General features: G+C 39.9%; 1 long non-coding RNA gene across 2 annotated transcripts; it reads left to right on the forward strand.

The window, feature by feature from the left end:
• Positions 1-151: 151 nt before the first annotated feature.
• Positions 152-2,686, forward strand: LOC144700156 (uncharacterized). Of its 2 annotated transcripts, XR_013580677.1 has the most exons (4): positions 152-359; positions 1,691-2,055; positions 2,151-2,381; positions 2,475-2,686. It is a non-coding gene; the product is annotated as an uncharacterized LOC144700156 (long non-coding RNA). The 2 variants fall into 2 exon arrangements; XR_013580676.1 differs by having other exon boundaries at positions 161-359; positions 2,151-2,686.
• Positions 2,687-10,093: the final 7,407 nt, after the last annotated feature.

Consider the following 10,093-nt stretch of genomic DNA (forward strand, 5'->3'; position numbering starts at 1 on the left):
CGGATGAAAAAATATCACGTTTAAAATTTTTAATATACTTTTCTATGTTTTTAGGGAAATAAGGAGGAGAGAGAAAGCGGAGGGACATCTATTCTTCTATAATAATAAGAATAATACTATAATAGGAATTGGTGTACCCTTCTGGCCTCTGATTGGCTGAAAAGAGAGTGAGAGAGAAGAGAGAGAGTGTGAGAGAAGAGAGAGAATGAGAGAGCGGAGAGAGAGAAGCAGCACCCGATTACAGAAAACTGTTTTACAGAAAACGGTTACATAGACGGACCAGCTGTAGAATGCGGATAGGATGGCGATGCTGCCAGTGAATCTATGAGTTCTTATCTCACTCTCCTCGGTTCAAATCTGTGAGTTCTTTGAGTTTTTTATCTGTCTCATGACATCTCTCTCTTATAATCTGTGATCAATATCTGCGATCAATATCCTAGGTATCCATATCTACGATCAAGATCTTTTTTTCTCACGCAGTATCCAATCAATGCTCATTTTTCCTTTTTACGCGTTGCGATCGGACACGCTGCGATCAGCGCAAATTTTTATTATTATCTGCGATATTATCCATACCTGATATTTGATATTGATTGCAGATATGGATTATTATCTGCGATCAATATCCTGGGTATCCATATTTGTGAGTAATTGATCGGTTCAAATCTGTGCTTTATCGTTATTATCCATAACTGCGATCAAGATTTATTTTTTTCTCACGCAGTATCCAATCAATGCTCATTTTTCCGTTTTACACGTTGCGATCAATTACTCGCTTTTTTTTACTCGCTTCAAATCTGTGAGTTCTTTGAGTTTTCTTTATCTCTGATCTCCCTGTTCGTTACCGAGTTAAACGAGCGGGGAGGGCCTGCATAGGCTCCGTCGACATCAGCCGTTGAAAAGGAATCCGAGTTTACTAAATCTGAATTTTTTGAGTTCTTTGATTTTTTTATGGATGTTGCTTCATCGATATTATCCATATCTGCGATCAAGAACTTAGATTATCCATATCTGCGTTTTTTTTTTCTCACGCAGTATCTGATCAATTATGATTTTTTTTACACGTTGTGATCAATTATGATCGGACACGTTGCGATCTGTGTGTTTTTTCGCTGCATTTTCTTTTTCTCATTTCCTTCCCATCGCTACGGTTTCTCTCCTTGATCTGTCTGGAGTTTAGACTATAATATATATATAATCTATATCTGTCGGATTAAGGTATCCGTTGAATTTTTTGTTCGAGATCGATTGCTTTCATGGAGATGTTCTGTGGCTCGATTTCTGCGAAAAATGCAATGCACCTTCAGTTTTTCGATTTCTGAGGGTTCTAGCGACGGACGTCTGCATTGTTGATTCGTGTATTAACTAATGATTCGTTTTAGAACGATATTCTAGAATTTTTTTTCTGTTGTCTGTAGATGGGAAATAAATTCCACTTTCATCGTTATTATCCATATCTGCGATCAAGATCCTTTTTCTTTCTCACGCAGTATCGATCAATTATGATTTTCTTACACGTTGTTTTTCAAATGGAGTAAACTATCTATCTCATAGTCTCCGATCTAATTCGTGGGTCGATTGGTCACACTATCTGTCCAATAATTGTTAATTAAGATTTCAGTTTTTCGATTTTTGAGGGTTCTAGCGACGGATGTCTGCATTGTTGATTCGTGTATTTATTAATGACTAGTGGGGCCCGCTTGCAATGCTTGCTTCCAGTGGAGAGAGAGGAGATAGAAAGCCGGGCCGCACTCATTCTGGGAGATAAGAAAAAATCCCATCTTCAGCAACTCAAACGATCCACACAGATCTAAAGCTCGTAGACAGATGAATGAGAGGGAAAAAAACGAAGGCTCTTTCGTCTGGATTACATGCTGGGGTAGCATAGACGACGGGTGGCAGAGCAGACCTCACCTGGTCCCTATGTGACAACTTCGCCCATTCCTTCTTTGCATCGACACTTCTCGCCTCTGCAGCCACCAATGAAATTCTGTAATTCGGATCTCTCGAGATAATTATCCGGCTGTTACGATAAGAAAAATAATTCGAAATAAAGTAGAGTATAATATTACGTTTTGTATCATGTGTAATTAGTGTCTTAATTTAGCAAATGTTTCTCACTCGTGGTCGTGAGGTTTCCTTGGCTGCAGGTGGAGGAAGGCGGGGCGAGAGAGGATCTTGGTACTTAAATATCAAGATGCATGTCGCATCTTGGCAGCGACACAGTTGCACAGCCGCTCATCTCTGGTGGCTTCACTGGATGACAAATGGCAGAGGACGAAGCAGAAGCTCTTTTTCTGAAGGAAGAATGTAACGGAGATGGTGCCCTGGTAGGGAAAGATCAGATTATATATATAGAGAGAGAGGATGAGGGGGAAAAGGTAAGGGAGGAGTTGCTTGCCTCGTTGCCCATGAAGTCCATGGTGCTGCATTGGGACGGTGGAGAAGCTTAGATGGCGGAGATAATTTTGCAGGCTTCCTCTCAGCCACACAACCAGGAGGATTCCACCATCTGTTGGCTCACGATGATGAAGAACGCCTTGGCCTGGCCCTCTTTCACGGGGTGGATCTTCTGCCCCGACGACGATGATGATGACGATGTCGACAATGATGATGATGATTAGTTAAGTGCAGCGCGGTTGTTAGAACGGCTCCCTGGAAGCTGAAATTAAAGGGATGTTAGTTTTGGGGTATTTTTGCGATGAGAAGAGAGATGGGAAGATTGAGGGTGTACCAGAGACGGTAGGCGTTAATATCGAGATGCACCAACATCTTGGCGGCGACGAAGGGCATATTCAATACTTAAAATAAGTCAAAAATAATATGGGGGATATAAAATTTCATTACTCATACAATAGAGGTGTAGAAGGACATATTAAAAATAATTCGTACTTTTTACGGCAATTTACAATATTTTATTCTGGAAAATATAAATTTACCTTCCCGTCCTACTATCACTTCTTTAATACCTCAGGAGCAATATAATAATGCGTGCCAACCGTTGACTTCGGGTGTGGAGTAACAACGAAGACTAAATTAGAAAGAGAGAAATGACCAGAATAGTGGAAAACTAAATGTACAATGTCAATGACGTCAAACCTTGGAATTTCAGCAATTGTGTAGCTTCAATCTTGGAGCAAACGACGTCAAACTGTATGGATAACAACTTCTGAATCACTATCAGAATTTCCAAGAAAAATTTAGGGATTGCATCGTGGTGAGCCAACAGATGGTGGAATCCTCCTGGTTGTGTGGCTGAGAGGAAGCCTGCAAAATTATCTCCGCCATCTAAGCTTCTCCACCGTCCCAATGCAGCACCATGGACTTCATGGGCAACGAGGCAAGCAACTCCTCCCTTACCTTTTCCCCCTCATCCTCTCTCTCTATATATATAATCTGATCTTTCCCTACCAGGGCACCATCTCCGTTACATTCTTCCTTCAGAAAAAGAGCTTCTGCTTCGTCCTCTGCCATTTGTCATCCAGTGAAGCCACCAGAGATGAGCGGCTGTGCAACTGTGTCGCTGCCAAGATGCGACATGCATCTTGATATTTAAGTACCGAGATCCTCTCTCGCCCCGCCTTCCTCCACCTGCAGCCAAGGAAACCTCACGACCACGAGTGAGAAACATTTGCTAAATTAAGACACTAATTACACATGATACAAAACGTAATATTATACTCTACTTTATTTCGAATTATTTTTCTTATCGTAACAGCCGGATAATTATCTCGGGAGATCCGAATTACAGAATTTCATTGGTGGCTGCAGAGGCGAGAAGTGTCGATGCAAAGAAGGAATGGGCGAAGTTGTCACATAGGGACCAGGTGAGGTCTGCTCTGCCACCCGTCGTCTATGCTACCCCAGCATGTAATCCAGACGAAAGAGCCTTCGTTTTTTTCCCTCTCATTCATCTGTCTACGAGCTTTAGATCTGTGTGGATCGTTTGAGTTGCTGAAGATGGGATTTTTTCTTATCTCCCAGAATGAGTGCGGCCCGGCTTTCTATCTTCTCTCTCTCCACTGGAAGCAAGCATTGCGAGCGGGCCCCACTAGTATGTACAATTACTTTTCAATAACGTCAGTTGGCGCGTGCAAAAAAGTAAGGACTTTGATGCAAAATGTCAGTGAATTTATTAAGTGATACCACGTGGCAAGATCTTAACCGTCAGAAGCAAATCTGACGGATTTTCGTCCATCCCTTACTGTTCATGGTTTGAGACATCCATACGGGACAGTTTTTTTGTCCAACAATAGGAAAATCATCGCATCTGTTCTTTCGAGGATGAATTTCCATCCTGGTTTTTGTCTATTCTCGTGGATGGGATGATTTTTTCATGCTGTGACAAAAAAACCGTCCCGTCTGCATCCCTGCACTATAACCTAGAGTAGATCGCGGGACGGGACGGGACATGACAGAAAAGGGTGAAAATATAGATGTTGTAATGTGTTAGTGAGATTTGTTAGTCCTAATTAAGTGTAACACTATATAGTATTCTTTCATTTACTGTTATATTTATTGAATTTTCATTTACTTCTGATATTATTGTGGGTTGGAATGGAATGTGACGGCACAAGAGGGGACAAGACAAAATTGAATGGGACTGGAAAGGTTTCTATGCTTTTGGACCAGTTGTGGGCGAGGAGAGATTCAAACCCCCGACACCGTGATTCATAGCGCCACCCGATCTCCATAGGATCTGTTCCCAAGAGTATTCTAAAAAATTAGCCTTTCCTCTCCTCATCCGAGATGGGAAGGGACGGAATGGGACAGAGAGATGAAATGGGACAGAACAGGAGGAACATAATCAAAATATATGATGATCCAGTATTTTTAAGGAAATCACAATTTTCATTGTATGTTCATGATCTCTGCTCCCAAATGCTAAAAAAATATCCACTTAAAAATAAGAATATAAGTTCTTTTTATCTTTGTTTGATGCAATCTAGGACTCTAATAATTTGTTCTATAGAAATGGATATTCAGAAAGTATTTTGTGGCAGCTTGCACTTGGTGGGAGAGAGAGTGCCTGGTATTAAGAAAACGAGGAGGAGAGAGAGAGAGAGAGAGGGAGGGAGAGAGAGAGAGAGGGAGAGAGAGAGAGAGAGAGAGAGGGAGGGAGGGAGGGAGAGAGAGAGAGAGAGAGAGAGAGAGAGAGAGAGAGAGAGAGAGAGAGAGAGAGAGAGAGAGAGAGAGAGAGAGAGAGAGAGAGAGAGAGAGAGAGAGAGAGAGAGAGAGAGAGAGAGAGAGAGAGAGAGAGAGAGAGATAAATGACAAGAGTTGGTTTCCCTTCTTCTCCAATTTAATGGTTTTTCAAATCAATAAAACTTTGATAACTCAGCAAAGTCAGTGAAAGTTGATGCCCATCCATTGTCTCATTGGCAATGAAGATTAATCTCAATCGCCCAAGCATTATCCTTTTACCCCTTTCATATCCCCCAATCATAATGACATATTTACCCCTCTAGATTTAACTGACATGCCCATTTTGGTATCTTTCTCTTTGCTGACTAAACAAAATAGATGGATCTTTGTATTTGGTAGCCAAACATAATGACATATTGTTTTACTTCATATTTTAAAACATTGAACCACCCCAAAATAACATTCAAAATCATGGAATTAACATTTATTTCCTTTGGAATGAATTCAAAATATTCATATAGAACTCTGTAAATACCATAATTTTTACTTCGCCCTGTGAATCTATAAAACTGATTTTGAAGATGAATCAAATTATTGACATTGACATTTTGACTGGTCAAATAAAGCTTGATTGATAAAAAAATTGACAGATGAACAGCATAAAATTGTAATTCTTTAATTTAATTTCCATTTGGTGAAAGGTAAAATATCTTCATATAATAAAGATAGTTTCTTTGCAGTACCTCAATACAACTCTAGGTTTTATTTCCATCCACGTTGATCCAAATTGATTTCTTCCTTTGTATTTTCATTTCCCAAAATATAAATCAATGACCATAATCAAACATTCAATGAGTCATCAAGATTAATATTGATGTGCATGACAAAGGACTTTTTTAAAGCCAAAAATGGAGTTTTGCTCCTCGAAATAAACTAAAAGGTGATTTTAAAGGATTAAAATAGCCTCTTCAAATGGTTGAATACATAAAAAAAAATGATGTTAGTATGAACTCCTATTCATGTATTCTAAACCTAAAATGTGGACTGTAAGGAATAATATATTACATGATCTTATACATGTTGGGTCTTGGAGGCCTTGATTTGGATAAACACAAGGATTCCATGCAGAAGAAGAATTAAAATGGAATTATAACAACATCAACAAAAATATGAAACGAAGCATATGTGCACAGATTGCATCCATGACTTCTTAGATCCGTGACCAAGACAAGTCGAGCTGCTCATGTGTGCACGCGATCCTCGATATGTTGAATCCTTTGAAAAGGAGTATTATGAATGAATGTTTAAAGACTAGTGATCTCCGCATTACAGTGTCATCATAATTCACTAAGTCTGATCATGTATTCGTGGACTTCATTATAAGCATCGTATTTATAGGCCTCGGAGGAAATATAAATATAAATTGACTACAAAAATCAAATCTAATTTTAACTAACGATCGGATCCCAGGTTCGAAGTTGGTGTTGGCGGTGTGTCATGACACCGGACGTGTCTTGTGGTAGTGATGTCATGTTAGGTGAGGGTGTGTTGTCGTGTGCGCCACCAATTCCCCCAGGAACAGAAGAACTCGATTCTGATGAGTTGGCATTAGGGAGTTTGAGTGGAATTAGAAAATCTGGGTGTAGTCTCACCAATTCTTCTTGCATGATCCATGAATCGTTTGTTGATGGTTTGGCCTACCAATTGATTACTTCATCTAGTATGTCCTCGATGTTTTCATGTTAGTCGGAAGGTAATGCGGGGGGAGTGGACAACTTAGACTCGCTCACCAGAAAGGCTATGGGTAAGGACAGGTCATTAGATGAGAGAGGTGGGGCTTTGTAAAGAACCAAATTCAAAATATTGAAAATGGAGCTTATCCCTGATGAAAAGAGGGTATGCCAACGCTATAGGCATTTTCTCCTACTTGTTTGAGGATCGGGAATGGCCCGGCACTACGAGCATGAAGCTTAGTATCCCCCTTGAGAGAGAATCTCTCCGGCCTTACCCTCACCATCACCATATCACCGTCATTAAATTCTCAAAAAAGCAGTGCAAACCTACGATCTGTTTATATGATGCATTAATACTCATGATGCGATGATGAATTTCCACATGCAGATGTCTAATATGCTTTGCATCGTCTGAGACTCTAGCATGCGGTGACATGGGGATCAAATCCGTAGGTTTCGCGGGGAATGACCATGTATAATTTCAAAATGACTCATGCCGGTGGTATGATTGATAGATGCGTTGTAGGCAAACTCGGCGTGTGGAATGATACTTCCTCAAGATTTGAGGTTATCCCCAACCAAAGATCATAAAAAATTGCCTACACTCCTATTGACAACCTCAGTTTGACTGTCAGTTTGTGGGTGAAAAGCAGCATAAAACTTGATTTTAGTCCCGAAAAGATGCCAAAGAGTTCTCCAAAAATAACTAGTGAAGTGAACATCTCTGTCTGATACTATACTCTTTGAAAAACCATGAAGATGGACAACTAAGTTGGGCAACACAAGTGTCAGAAGTTTTAGAGCATGGAATGAAATGGGCCATTTTATAAAGATGATCTACATCAACCATGATGGAATCATGATGCCTAAGAGTGCGGAGAAGCCCCAAAGAAAGTCGATGCTCATGTCATCCCACGATCTATGAGGGACAGGGAGAGGAGTATACAGTCCAGTATTCTGTTTCACCTGCTTGGCTAATGCACACACTTGACATTGAGATACAATATTTGCTACATCCTGCTTCAAGGTAGGCTAACAGAACTGATACTCGACTGATGCCATAGTCTTATCTTGACCAAACTGACCACTTAGGTCTCTGACGTGTATTTCCCAAACGAGAAAATCTCTATGATACGTTTGTGGGATGCATGGGCAACGATCATAAAAAGGAAACTACTTTCAAGAACATAATCTTTGGTTTTGGGAGGGGTACCTTTCTCTAAGGACTGGATGATAGGTGAAAAATCAGGGAAATCTACATAAGACTCTTTTAGCTATTCAAAACTCATCACTTCAATTTTCATAACATTTAGTAAGTGTGTTTGCCTACTCAATGCATCCACAACCCAATTCTTGATACCTATTTTATGTTTTAGGACAAAGGTATATGAATGGATGTACTCAACCCAACGACCATGTCTAGTAGTTTAACTTTTGCTGTAAATGATACTTCAACGTCCCATGATGAGAATAAAGAACAAATTCCTTAGAAAGCAAATAGTGGCTCCAGTGACGTAGGGACTGAATAATAGCATAAAATTCCTTATAGTACGTAGAATTTGAGCTTGGCATCATTCAACTTCTCTCTAAAAAATGCAATGGGATGGTTTTCTTGACTCAAAACACCACCAATACCCAATCTAGATGCGTCACATGTGACCTCAAAGACATTACCAAAATCTGGTAGGCTGAGGATTGGTGCTTGAGTCATTTTAACCTTTATTTCTTCAAATCATTTATCAGCCAACGCAGTCCACTCAAAATGGTTACCCTTTAAGCATTCGGTCATAGGTGCCATAATAGTACTAAATTTTGGAATGAAACGGCGATAGAAGGTAGCTAAACCATGGAAACTATGAATATCATGGATACCTGTAAGAGTAGGTCATTTGGTTATGGCGTCTATTTTAGCAGGATCTACTGAAATGCCTTGTGCGGATAAGATAAATCCAAGGAAATAGACATGATCAACGAGGAAATAATATTTCTTAGGATGAGCATATAAATGTTCTGTCTTTAAAATTTTGCATACTCGTTGTAGGTGGCGGATATGATCATTCCTAGATTTGCTATAAATGAATATATCATCAAAGTAAACCACAAAAAAATCTCTCATCTGCTGAAAAGTGCTAGGAGCATTTGATAATCCAAAAGGCATGACCTTCCACTCATATAAGACATCCTTAATTTTAAAAGCAGTTTTCCATTCATCTCCGGGACGGATTCTGACTTGATTGTAAGCACTCTTTAGATCAATTTTTGAGAAAATCACTGAACCAGCGATCATATCAAACATATCATCAATGCAAGGGATTGGAAATCTGTACTTAATGGTGATCTTATTAATGGCTCTACTATCAATACACATGCGTCAACTCCCATCCTTTTTGGAAGCCAAAAGTGCAGGAACTGCGCATGGGCTAAAACTCTCCTTAATAAAACCCTTATCCAACAATTCCTAAACCTGTCTGTGGAGCTCCCTGTGATGAGATCCGTACGATAACGACGGAGATTCGGTAAGGAAGAGTCGGGAACAGAATCAATGGCATGCTGAATATCTCGCATAGGTGGAAAGGCATCGGGTAACTCCTCACGGAAAACACTTTCAAATTCAGTCAAAAATTCAGAAAGCTAGGCTGGTGGTGGATAATAAATGTCTCTAGAATAATCACGAATCATGGCTAGACAAATAGACAACTAGTGATCGCCCGTCCCGATACCGGTATCGGAGGACAATATCGGGACGGATGCTGTATCACATAGCAAAAAGGGAATTTCTGATATCCATTTTTTTGAGAACCGGATATCGGTTGCTATAGTGATGATATCTGATATCGATATCTGTCTTGATGTCATCATCCGCCCCCATCTCAGGGGGAAGATGATACCATTGGTTTTTGATGTTGGATATCAAATTTTGATATCCAACAACTAAAACATTATTTCATGTATTTTCAATTCGAAGATTTTGAATCTCTTTCAATTCAAAAGTTTTGAATAAAAAATACACAAATTTTGTTTGGCACCTTTGCGGACAGCGAACGGTCTTGCGGTCGGTGGACAGCGGATGGTGTCATCGGCGGACGGCGGCAAGGGCGGAATCAGCAAACGGTGGACGGTGGTAAGTTCTTCTTCCCGTTCTTCCCCTTCACCCTAGAAGTCAATTTTTATTTTTCATTTTTTTCCCGTTCATTAAAACATTGAAATTTCCAGTC

Source organism: Wolffia australiana, chromosome 2 (genome assembly GCF_029677425.1).
Source record: "Wolffia australiana isolate 7733 chromosome 2, ASM2967742v1".
Classification (NCBI taxonomy): domain Eukaryota; kingdom Viridiplantae; phylum Streptophyta; class Magnoliopsida; order Alismatales; family Araceae; genus Wolffia; species Wolffia australiana.